Here is a 13,217-nt window from a genome sequence, read left to right on the forward strand (position 1 = left end):
TCAATTCTGATTTAAACCAATATAATCTTTATCTTCGCACCTACTAGTTGGATTTAATTTGAATTCAATTCAATTTTAATTTAGCACTCTCACATTATGTTCTGCAATTTAATTCATCTATTTATTATTATCTATTTTATTTTTAAAATTAGTACTTAATCTAGGTTGCTATATTTTCTCGTAAATGTAATACCAATTGATAACTTAGATAAAGGGCAGATATATGATTAATTTAATTTTTTTAGTGATGAATGGTGATGAATGGGCGATGAGGGTTTTAAAAATATATAGTATTATTCAAAAAAAAAAAATTATGGTGATACCCCGTCCCCACCCACATGGCTACGCCACTTAATCTACCTATAAAACTCTATATTTTGAAATGTAAATTTACCTTGAATTATCCCTTCATTTAAGATAGTGTGTTAAACTAGATTATGTACTTGATTATGTTATCGTTCCAAGATCCATGACACTAATAATATCGGACGCTGGGGGCGAACGTATTCACCTTTTGTCACAATGACACTAATAATATCATTCACTCTATCCAATCATAGAGATTTTATTTATACTTCCGCTCCAGCTTCTCATCCCTTGAAAACATTGCAGGTTCCCTTTGTTGGGACTGATGTGACCGGGGGTGAATAGCGTTTCTTCGCGCTTGCGTTGATTTGCTTCGTCTTAATATGCAGTGGAAAATAAAAACAAACACACAACAAACCAACACGCTAACTCCTAGGGTTTACTTGGTATCCACCTCAAGAAGAGATGACTAATCCAAGGATCCACACACTCGAGCACTCTCCACTAGTAAACAACTCCTTCTCGGTCGCAGTCGGAGGCGGAAAAGTCTCGTATAAACACACACAACACTACAACACTCACACAAGAAGAAGATACAAAAATACAACTGAAATACACTCTTCTTCTTGCTTACTTGTTGATTGTTGTTGCCTCTTGAACCTTGGGGATGCACCCCAAGAGCCTTCAAGAACTGGCGGAGAAGCTCGGAAAAGATCGCCGAAAAATCGTTGTGAGTTCGCAGGAAAAGATCGCAAAAATCTACGGAGAAAACGCTCTGCCAAGGCTTTAAACAGTGCTCCCAATCGATCCAAATCATCCTCAATCGATTGCCACGACAGCACCGCTCCATCCCAGCCATCCATCACTCATTTCCTGCGCAACGGTCACTTCCCAATCGATCGACCGATCGATTGGGACTGCCTGAATCGATCGCTCGATCGATTCAGAGCCTTTCTGTGCTCTCGCATCCACGCGAGAGCTTCTACTGCCCAATCGATCGACCGATCGATTGGCAGCTCCCAATCGATCGTCCGATCGATTGGGAAAACCTCTGTGCTCCCGATTTCACATCCCAATCGATTGGGTCTTCCCATAATCGCAGCACACTCCAATCGATCGACCTATCGATTGGACCCTGGTTCAATCGATCGCCCGATCGATTGACCAGCCTGGACTTGACTCAAACTCAAGTCCAAAATCTCCAACCCAACTCCTGGTCAACCGTGACCTGTTGGGTCTCCATGCCTATCATTTGGCCACACCCGACCAACCTCGAACTAGCCTTCTAGCCTCCTCCATCAGCCTTGCGTCCCTCGGATATCTCCCATCCTTCACGTCTTGCCTTCAGGAGCTTCCTTCAGCCTCATCCTAGTTATCACTTACCTTGCCAAGACCACATGCTTGTGTAGGATCGAAAAGAATTTTAGATATCTTCACAATGACATGATATTGTCCATTTTGGGCCTAAGCCCTCATGGTTTTGCTCTTGGGCTCTACCCAAAAGGCCTCATGCCAATGGAGATATCTTTCTCTTTATAAACCCATGATCTTTCCCATGTGTTTTCAATGTGGGATTATGTTTGCAACCTTGCAATCCCAGCAGCTTGGACTTACAACCTTTTCCAAGATCACACTTGGACTTTCCCATTGTCTGGCTCCTCACCAGGACTTCCCAAATACTTGGCTCCTCACCAGGACTTTCTCCTTTGCCAAGATCACACTTGGACTTTTAGTTGCCTGGCTCCTCACGAAAACTTCCCAAATGTCTGGCTCCTCATCAGGACTTTCTCCTTTGCCAAGATCACACTTAGACTTTCCAATTTGCCTAACCTCCAGTTAGGACTTTCATACACCTAACCTCCAGTTAGGACTTTCACCACTGCCTAAACTCCAATTAGGACTTCCATACACCTAACCTCCAGTTAGGACTTTCCATATGCCTAACATCCAGTTAGGACTTTCCATACGCCTAACCTCCAGTTTGGACTTTCACCACTGCCTAAACTCCAGTTAGGACTTCCATACACCTAACCTCCAGTTAGGACTTTCCATATGTCTAACCTCTAGTTAGGACTTTCACCACTGCCTAAACTCCAGTTAGGACTTCCATACACCTAACCTCCAGTTAGGACTTTCCATATACCTAACATACAGTTAGGACTTCTATATGCCTAACCTCCAGTTATGACTTCCCAGTCAAGTCTCCTGTCATTCCTGACCTACTTGACTTGTCTTCTTATCAACCTGGTCAACCCTTTGACCATCTCCACAATCGGGCGATTGCCCTAGCAATCTCCATATATTGTCAAACATCAAAATTCAAATCCCGACTCAAGCTTGACTCAACTCAAGCTTAGTCAAGATGGTCAAACTTGACCAAAGGAAATTGCCCCAACACCCTTCTCGTCCGCCGATGTACTCTTCCGCAACACCTCGTCCCTCAGACGCACCGAGCCCGTCGGCTCTCTCTCATGCCGTCCTTCTAACTAGTTGTGTCTTTTGCTCGATTTCCTGTGCTCCTAAGTTCCTGCACATTTAGACACAGTGTTAAACACAACAGGACCTAACCTAATTTAGTTGATCACATCAAAACCACATTGGGGTTCCAACAACCTCCCCCTTTTTGATGTTAGCAACCCAAGTTAAGATACGGTAAACCACTATAATGCTAAAATAATAAATTTTGTAATTAAGTGCAAAAAATAAAAAATTTTAAGCTACCTCCCCCTAGACTTAATTCTTCCTTCTCTCCCTTTGATCACATAAAAAATGGGGTACCATAAAATCTAAGAGTAACTTTTATAAACTTTTATTTTCAAACAATTTTGAAAAAAATTATCAAGATTGAAAATAATTTTGATAACACTAACAATGCAATAATTTTAGAAAAAAAAATTAAGTAAAAAATTTAAAAAACAATCAATAATTTTCTCAGTTAAACAAATTTTCAAAAACTAATTTTGTAGAAATTTTTGTAAACTAAAGCTGAAGCCAAAAAAAAAAAAAAACTTTAAGTCTTTTTTTAAAAAAAAAATCTAAGTAAAAATTTTCTAAACTAAGGATACTGTAAAATATTTAACTATTTAAGCATTATTTTACAATTAAATACTTTATCAATTAGTCAATTAAATATTTTATTTCAATACTTGACTTCCAGACTGTGGCAAGGTACTAGACCTTCTTGGTTATTGGAGCAACAACCACTTTCTAGACAAAGCCTCATAAGGAAATTAAACGTTTAATGTACTCTTTGAAAACCCTAAGTCCAATTAAACTTTAATTAAGACAAGCTTTTGGAATCCAATGTAGGTTCCTTCCAACAGGGTTAATTAGAAATTTCTTTGGCATATATTTTTGAGGAATTTTCCTAATTTGTCCTTTATGATATTTAAAATACCAGTTCAAATTATATCTTCTAATACTTGTACATAATTTTTCGTTTTTTATACTATATGTATGCAAGATACATTGGGGTAGATTTCTTTACAGTATAGTTGTATCCCTTGTCATAAACATAAGAAAGCGCTCTTAGTTCAGTTTGGTAGAACGCGGGTCTCCAAAACCCGATGTCGTGGGTTCAAATCCTACAGAGCGTGAGTCAGTTTATTTGATGTCAAATCACAATAAAATATTTGAACAAAAAAACAAAAAAGTCCACCTAAAACTGCAGAAATCAAAACCTGAAGTAGATCAGAGACAAGGACAGATTAATTGGTACGGAAGTTGAAAGAAAAACTCACGCCGGTAATTTGCCTAGTGTGGCTGTCCGCTAATACACCCGGGGGCGCGGCCGCCGCCCGAGCGCGCGCATCTTCCCACACCTCGGCCAAATGGCCTCGAATGATGATCTGGTGTTCAGTCTGACCGGTCGAGCCTCCCGTTGTCGAAAGCTCTTCGGTAGGAAGGTGGAGGGTGGTTGTGACATGTCTCTGGCCGGCCGGGGCTTAATGGGAAGAAGTCGACCGGCCCGCGCGGGAGGAAGAGGGCGCAGGGTTGATGCTTGACCTTAGGATGCGACCCTGACCCGATAGTGGCAGCAGGATGGTGTTTGGAGAGGCGACAAGAGGGTCGGAGGGTGTCTGATCGGAGGAGATATTGGCGGCCTCCGGCAATATCGGTCCAGAAGCACCAAGCCGATCGGCGATCCTCACCATTGAGGACACGAATCGGGTAGTTTTCTCCGCTCGGCGCCTCTTACGCGTATTCTCCAGCGGCGCTTCCGATTGGGAGCCCTCTTCTGGAGCTAGCTGATCTATCGGAAGCTCTGCGATCGGCGCACCAGTCGCTGCTCCTTCGATCGGCACCTGGCCCGACTCCCCACCGGCCTCCTGAATAAGCTCGCGCTCGGGGGGTATCTGCTCTGGAAGATCTTCCTGTTGAAATCCCCGCTCGGCCAAAACTTCGACCACTACTTTGTCAACTTCGGTACTGGTAAGTTTTGATTGCCCAACCAAGCGTGCCCTCATCATGATGTCGGCTGCAAAATAAAGAAAGAAATCAGTTAGACAAAGAGAAGAGAAGTAAGTGAACAGTTTACCTAAGTCGATCGGCTCGGAGGGACTGATCGGGCTAAGGCCGAAGAGTGCCAGAACTCCTTCCTCCAGCAACTTGTGAACATTGAACTTCTGACCAACTAGCATGGAGGCAGCATGCAAGTAGTCCGGAGCACTTTTATAGCGGGGCAGTGAAGGTTGAGGCCCCAACGAAAGTTGTCAAGTGGTTTGGAAGGAGGGTCGGTCGGGAAAATGAACAAAAAATAAATATTCTCTCCAATGTTTGTTGGAGGAGGGTACCTTGTCAAAAAAGACCAGACTAGGGCGAGCTTGCAAGAGGAAAGTGCCCGGCTGATCGGAAAGCTTTGGGTAATAAAAGTAGTGGAAAATCGAAGGGGTCAGAGGGATGTGATGCAAGCGGAACAAGATAATTACCCCGCACAAAAGACGAAAGGAATTTGGGACTAACTGGGAAAAGGATAAATCAAAATATTTACAAACATCTATGATAAAAGGATGAAGGGGAAGTCGCAGGCCGACAACAAATTGGTCTCGGAAGAAGCAGACACAGCCGCTCGGCGGAACGGAAGGCCGATCGGTGGCCAACGGAACGTGGATTTCATAGTCGGGAGGAAGTTCAAAGGTATTGGCGAGGGAGCGAGCATCATCCTCGTCGAACCTGGACTCTAATGGTGTCGTACCATGGACCCGGGGCGGAAGATGAAGGCTGAGATGTACTAGCCATAGTCGAAGGAATAACCGAGAAGAATCGGAAAGAAGTGCAAAAGAAAAGGAGGCAGAGGTAGGTGGAGAAGTTCACGGAAGGATTATCGAAGATAGCAAAGTAGAAAATTGTTACGAGGGGAAGTAACGAACTCACTGGAAGCAAGGACAACAAGAAAAGCAAGATTCGTCAAGGCACAGGGGATCGCCGGCAACCAGGACGCTAAGTGAAGAGGGGAAGAAAGAGGCGGCCTCAAGCGTATAAACATCAGAGACAAGGCTAGGCCGTCCGATCGGCGGTGCGAATACCTAGAAGTAAATCTGGCCGTCGAAATTCAAATCGCCGGAGGTCACATCCCCTCCTGTCTGTTGAGTTTTTCGGGCCGCGAAAACCGCTATTTTCGCGTCGCGGAAACCCCGAATCACCCTAGCCAACGGATCTCGTGCGAAGAAAACTTTTCAAAAACGATACGAGTACGAGTTTACAACTTAGATCTACTCCTAGATCTACATAAAGAAGAATTATACCTTCGAAGCGTGCCTTTCGCGTATCCCGCTCGTCCAAAACGCCGGATCTCATGAGTATCAAGATAGATACCCCTCTAGAAGTATCCATACGAACACGTAGGTGGAGAAAAACACACAAAGAGGTGTGCTAGCACCTATTTGTGGTTCGGCCAAGATGAGGAGGAGAAGGAGAGGAAGAGAGCTCCAAGAGGAAGAAGGAAGAAAATGCACACTTGAATGAAAAATTGAATTCCCATTCAAAACCAAAAGTGGTCGCCCACTTCCCATAGTGTAACCTCCCATTAAATGCAATTAATGTGAAGTTATTAAGAAAATGACTTTGTAACTTCCATGAGGTGGCACCCATGATGATGTGGAGTAACATCATTGGTCCACTTCAATGCCAACTCACCAATGAGGTGGCATAAAGTCAAGTCTAACTTGACTTTTCATCTTCCTCTCAAATCAAGTCAAACTTGACCAAATCTCTTCCATGGTTGATCTAACCATTTGATTCAAGTCAACTTAATATAATGAATCTAATTCATTAAATTAAATTGATCTAATGAGTCATAATCTAAATTAGACTCATTGTATACATGAATCAACTTGAGTCTAACTCAATTAGCCAAATTTGGATTACTCTTAATCCAATTGGATCCATCAAATGAATCAAGTCCTCTTGGTTCATCATATGAACCTAATCTCCATCTAATTGTCCTAAGTATGTGACCCTATAGGTTCTTGTAACTGTAGGACCGTTAGATTCGATAGAGGGGGGTGAATATCGATTCGAAAACTCAGAGTATAAACGCAGCGGAAAAGTAAAATAGACACAATGGTTTTACTTCGTTCGGAGCCTGTGACGACTCCTACTCGAAGGCCCGTGGTCCTTGACCACTTTCGTTGGGCAATCACTAGCAATTCGAAATGATGATTACAAAAGATAGTACAATGAATGCTAATGAAAATGAAAAACAAATACCGACAATAAAGACAAGAAAGGAGCGTAGTGTCGGAGCTTTGTTAGCGTCGCAGAAGTGCAGAGCAGTGGAAGACTTTTCTTTTCGTTGTTGTTCTGAAGCTCTCCTCTGACCCTTCTTTTATATGAGGCTCGGGGCGCCCTGGATGCCTTCCGGGCGCCCTGGTGAGACGTGGCAAGTCCAACCAGCGAGCTCCACGTGGCGACGCGCGATCAAGATGAAATTTCCCTCCCGGGCGCCCGGATCCCTTCCGGGCGCCCGGACCTCCGGGCGCCCGGACCCTGTTTTCCCGCAGAATCCGTCCTGCAAGACAAACATTAGTCTGGAGGCAAATTTACCCTGCAACACAGATTGTTAACAAAAGCAAAGTGAGTATGAATTAGCAAAAATAGTATGACTTAGATTCCGTCTTTCCGAGACCGAAATCTAGTCACGATCTCGACTTAGATATCCGAAATGGATCTAAGCCGGATCAACGCCTAATGTTGCCTTCCCGGAAACGCGTCCTCGCAGTCACTCCCCTCCAGTGACTTACCTCACTTACCTGCCAGACGTCCGGTCAGCCCTGTTAGGATCTCTTCGTACGACTAGAGAGGGGGGTGTGAATAGCCGACCCCAATTGATCGCGTTTCTTTCTACAAACTAGGGTTAGCGCAGCGGAAACTAAATGCAGAAAGAAAACAGGAGAAGAAATCAAACCTCTACGCAAGGATGTAACGAGGTTCGGAGATGAAACTCCTACTCCTCGGCGTGTCCGTAAGGTGGACGTAGCCTATCAATCCGTCGGTGGATGAGTCCCCGGAAAACCGGCTAAATCAAACTCCTTGTGGGTGGAGAAACCTCGCCACAATCACTTGCAACAGCAAGCTAAGAGTACAAGAGAATAGCAAGAACAAAATACAACAGGAATGTAAACACAGTAGCTTGCCTTCTCGTCGACTGGGGTCCCGGATGAAGTAGCAACTTCACGGACAGATGCAACAAGCAACTCAGCAGCAGCTGATCCAGTCGTGGAATGAAGCTCACGCGAAGCTTCGACAAGGAGGAGCTCAACAAAGCTCAAGCACAACAGCACTTCGCAACAGGAATGAAGAATAAGAAGTTGCACCAAAGCCTTGATCTCCTTTTATAACCAGCGAACCTGCACAGCGAAGACAGAAGCCGGCGGAGAAGACGGAGCGACCCATTGTGACTCAACGGTCGAATCGTGGACCGATCAGGCTCCACCCTGATCGGTCCAGGACCCTTCTGATCGGTCTGGGGACCGATCAGGCCCTGGGCTAATCGGTCCCTAGACCGATCAGATTGCTCCACAGAAAGTGCCCAACTTTCTGTTCGTTTCCTGATCGGTCTGTGGACCGATCAGGCCACAGATGGATCGGTCCACAAACCGATCCCACCTCTCTCGGCTGCGTGTCTGATCGGATCGGTCGTGGAGACCGATCAGGCTTCATGCTGATCGGTCCCCAGACCGATCAATAAGCTCACAGAACTGCGCTTTGCCTTTGTTTGTTATCTGATCGGTCACCAGACCGATCAGATATACAAACGTATCACTGGATCGGTCTGCAGACCGATCCAGAGCTTGGTTTTTGCCCAAACCAAGTCCCAAGTCTCCCAAGCCAACATCCGGTCAACCTTGACCTGTTGGTACATCATGCTTAGCATCTGGTCACTCCCTTGACCTGCTAAGACTCTCCACCAAGTGTCCGGTCAATCCCTTTGACCCACTTGGACTTTTCTCTTTGTGTCAGGTATCCGGTCACCCTTTGACCTACTTGACCTTCTCAACACCAGATGTCTGATCATCCTTGATCCATCTGGATTTTCCCTTGCCCGGCTTCACTCACCAGGACTTCCCAACTGCCTAACATCCCAGTTAGGACTTTCTCACCGTCTGGCTTCACTCACCAGGACTTTCCAACTGCCTAACATCCCAGTTAGGACTTTCCCACTGCCTGGCTTCACTCACCAGGACTTTCCAACTGCCTAACATCCCAGTTAGGACTTCCCAACTGCCTAACATCCCAGTTAGGACTTTCCCACTGCCTGGCTTCACTCACCAGGACTTTCCAACTGCCTAACATCCCAGTTAGGACTTTCCCGCTGCCTGGCTTCACTCACCAGGACTTTCCACACTGCCTAACATCCCAGTTAGGACTTCCCACTTGCCAAGCTCCCTGCTTGGACTTTTCCGTGCCAAGTCTCCATACTTGGACTTTTCCAGTGCCAAGTCTCCATACTTGGACTTTTCCCGTTGCCAAGTCTCCATACTTGGACTTTTTCCCGAATCAGGTCAACCAAGTCAACCTTGACTTACGGTTGCACCAATAATCTCCCAAACATCTATTCTTGTCCCATATCAAGAATAGAACTCTCTCACGAGTGTCAAACATCAACATGCAACTCAACTAGGTCAACCTTGACCTAAGGTTGCACCGACAATCTTCCCAAGTCAAACATCAAAATACAACTCGAGTCAAGTCACCTCGAGTCAGGTCAACCAGGTCAACCTTGACCTAAGGTTGCACCAACAATCTCCCCCTTTTTGATGTTTGACAAAACCCATAATCAAGTTAGATTAACCCGATAACCTAACTTTGGTTTTCCAACCATCTTCCAATGTCCAATGTTCTTTCCTTGAACATTCTCTGGACATTCTCCCCTTAGGTTAACCCGATAACCTAACTTGGGTTCTCCAATAATTCTCCCCCTTTTTGACACACATCAAAAAGAATTCCAATGTTCTTCCTCGAACATTCCTTGACATTCTTCCCCTAGCTTAGGTTAATCTGATAACCTAACTTGGGTTCTCCAATAATTCTCCAATGAACACTCTCCCCTTTTTGACACACATCAAAAAGAAAAAGGAGAGTATCAAGGTCAAGAGTTTCTTCCTAATGAAAGTCCCATACCTTTCATTGAAACTCTTAATTTCCCCCTTGATACTAAACTTAACAATCAACTTAGTGATAATCCCATATCACTAATCCTCAAAAGTCTTAAGGAGTAAAAACTCCCCCTAAAAGTCAACTCCCCCTTGACAATTAGTTAAGACTCCCCCTAAAGATCAACTCCCCCTTGACCATTGCACCAACAATGTCTTGGAGAGTTTCAAACCTTTAGAAATCCGAAAATCCACTTCCATAACTGAAATTTCAGACAACAGTTAAAAAATCAGAAATTCGGCACGCCATGATCGGTCCCCAGACCGATCAGCCCTTCACCAGATCGCACTCGTGCTACTGGAACTCACTGGATCGGTCTACAGACCGATCCACAATACTCTGGATCGGTCTGCAGACCGATCCAGCCACTGAAATCAGAACTTCTGATTTCCCCTTCCGGAAAATCAGAAACTCCTAATAAATTCAAGAAAATTCCAAAAATTACGAAACTTTGAGGATACATTCCTCATATCATACACTATCATGGAAAAATAGTTTTCTATGAAAATAACTTCCATTTTTCAATCTTGATACAAAGTTCAAAAACTTTGAAATAGTTCAAGTTTAACTCAACTTTGTATCACAATGTTCAATGATGAATGCAATCACTAGGAAAGCTTCATCAAGGTTTTTCAAATCAATTTTAAAATGCTTTTAAAACCATTTGAATTTAGGACCATAATCTTAGGGCTAGATGTACATGACATGTACACAAGCTTTCCCTATGATCCTTAATTTCTTGAATTAGGGTCATCTAGGTACAAGGACAATGCACCTTGATCCTAACTCATGATCCTAATATCTCACACACATCTAAGGTGTATCAAACCACATTCAAGTCAATTTGATGTGAGATATGGGTTTAGGTTATCTTAGGCTAGATTCTCATGCATTTTCTAAACATCAATTTGATCTCCATATCAAATTGTGTCTTAGTCCTTAAATCAATTTCATTGATCATTAATGCACAAGATGATGACATGGCATATAATGATTTCATAAGTAAAAACATGTGCCAATGTCATGATGTCATGGCATAAAGTGTGGAACTTAAAAAAAACATGACATAAAACTAACCTAAGCATTATCATGACATTTCAAAAGATAAACTTAAATATGATGTCATGACATGTGAGGGCAAACAATCATGGCAAGATTTAACATGAATAAGACATACCTAGATTACCTATCTAAGTATCCTTAGCCTTAGCTAATACTTAAGCTTTAACCCTTGATTGCCCTAATATGCCAAAATCCTAATTTTGACACTTCTTGAACTCTAGATTCATTCATGCCACTTAAAGATCAAATTTATCCTCAAATCTTGGCATGTTTCATTTTTCCTCAAGAGTTCTCTAGATTTTCCCAAATTGTGCCAATTGAAATTAACATCATCATTTTCCATGATGGCACATTTTACTCTTCCAAGGAGTAAATATTCCATTTCATTTTCAAAGGTTCCCAAAAACCTTGAAAATGCTCCTTGAGCGTCAATTTCCTCAAAGTTGGGTTAACTACCCTTCTAATCGGAGTTGACACTCTCTAACCCATCTATGGGGTAGAGAAGATGCTCCTAGGAACCCAATACCTATTTGAGCTCATTGGGTTCACTAAATATTCACTAGGGATAACTTCCCTAGCAACCCTCCTAATGACCCTCTTAGGCTTTAAAGCCTTGGTCATTTGGGACTCATCAAGATCAACTCTAGGGGTGACTCCCCTTGTGACCTTGGTGATGGTCTTCCTAGCCCTAGATTTTGTTCCATAATCGAATGGAACATTATGATAAGTGGGCTTGACCACTTGGGACTTAGGTTTGTGACCCAAACCTTTCTTGTCCTTGGACATTGGTTTTTGACCCTTAAACCCTAGAGATGACTTCTCCAAGTTCTTAAGAGCCTTTTCCAAAGTATCAAGTCTTGACCTCAAGACTTGATTCTCCTTCTCTAATATCTCAAGTTTTAATTTGTCATTGTTCTTTGAGGCATTCCTAGGCATGTGTCTAGTTGATTTGGGATTCCTACCTAGGTTTTCCTTAACCTTAGATGAGTTAATCCTAGTGTTATCATTTCTAGCATTGTCCTTACCTAGACTAACATGCTTGGCACCTAAGCACATATATCGATTCCTAAGATTATCATGCTTGTTATTATCGACAAGTGCAATAAAATTCCTAGCATGCATTTTATTAGAATTGCAAAAATGAACCTTAGAGGTTACCTTAGGGTTTGCCTTAGCTCCCCCTATCGATGTGCCCGGTCTCTTGCCCTTGTGAGGTTGCCTCCCCCTCGGACAATGGCTCCTATAGTGTCCCCTTTGCTTGCATTGGAAGCACACGATGTGCTCCTTGCCCTTGCGTTTCGGGACTCCGGCTTCCTTGACCTTTGGCGCCGGTGGAGTCTTTCTTACCCTCTTTGGACACTTACTCTTGTAATGTCCATGTTCCCTACACTCAAAGCACATAATGTGTAATTTAATTGAACTTAAATTGCTTGAGTTACCTAGGGTTGAGGGTGGATGCGAGCTCTCTTCTTCATCCCTTTCGGAGGTAGAAGCTTCTTCTTCTTGCTCCGAACTTGAAGAAGAACTCTCCTCCTCTTCGTCCTTAGATGTTGAGTAACCCTCAACTTCTAATTCCTCTCCTCCATGATGTGAGCTACTTGATGACTCACTTGTCTCCTCTTCATGATTTGAAGTGGAGCTCTCCTCATGGTACTTGGCCAAGTTATCCCATAATTCCTTGGCATTGTTGTAACCTATCTTACACAAGATGTTAGTAGGCAATGAAAATTCAATTATTCTCGTTACCTCTTCGTTGATTTCGGATTTGTGAATTTGTTCTCTGGTCCACTCCTTCTTCTCAAGAGGTTTTCCTTCCTTATCCACCGGAGGAGTAAAACCTTCTTGTACACAAAACCAATTCATTATGTTAGTCATAAGAAAGTACTTCATCCTTACCTTCCAATACGCGAAGTCACCGCATTCGTAGAAGGGTGGAATGGTGACATCTTCTCCGAGTAGATCCATCCTCTAGCTCGTGCTCCCCGGGTGTTAATCCGATGAAGAGCAAACCTTTGCTCTGATACCACTTGTTAGGATCTCTTCGTACGGCTAGAGAGGGGGGTGTGAATAGCCGACCCCAATTGCTCGCGTTTCTTTCTACAAACTAGGGTTAGCGCAGCGGAAACTAAATGCAGAAAGAAAACAGGAGAAGAAATCAAACCTCTACGCAAGGATGTAACGAGGTTCGGAGATGA

General features: G+C 43.5%; 1 non-coding gene across 1 annotated transcript; it reads left to right on the plus strand.

Annotated features, from left to right (window-relative positions):
* Positions 1–3,828: 3,828 nt before the first annotated feature.
* TRNAW-CCA lies at positions 3,829–3,902 on the plus strand. The gene has a single exon. It is a non-coding gene; the product is annotated as a tRNA-Trp (tRNA).
* The last annotated feature ends 9,315 nt before the right edge of the window (positions 3,903–13,217 follow it).

Source organism: Zingiber officinale, chromosome 4A, assembly GCF_018446385.1.
Source record: "Zingiber officinale cultivar Zhangliang chromosome 4A, Zo_v1.1, whole genome shotgun sequence".
Classification (NCBI taxonomy): Eukaryota; Viridiplantae; Streptophyta; class Magnoliopsida; order Zingiberales; family Zingiberaceae; genus Zingiber; species Zingiber officinale.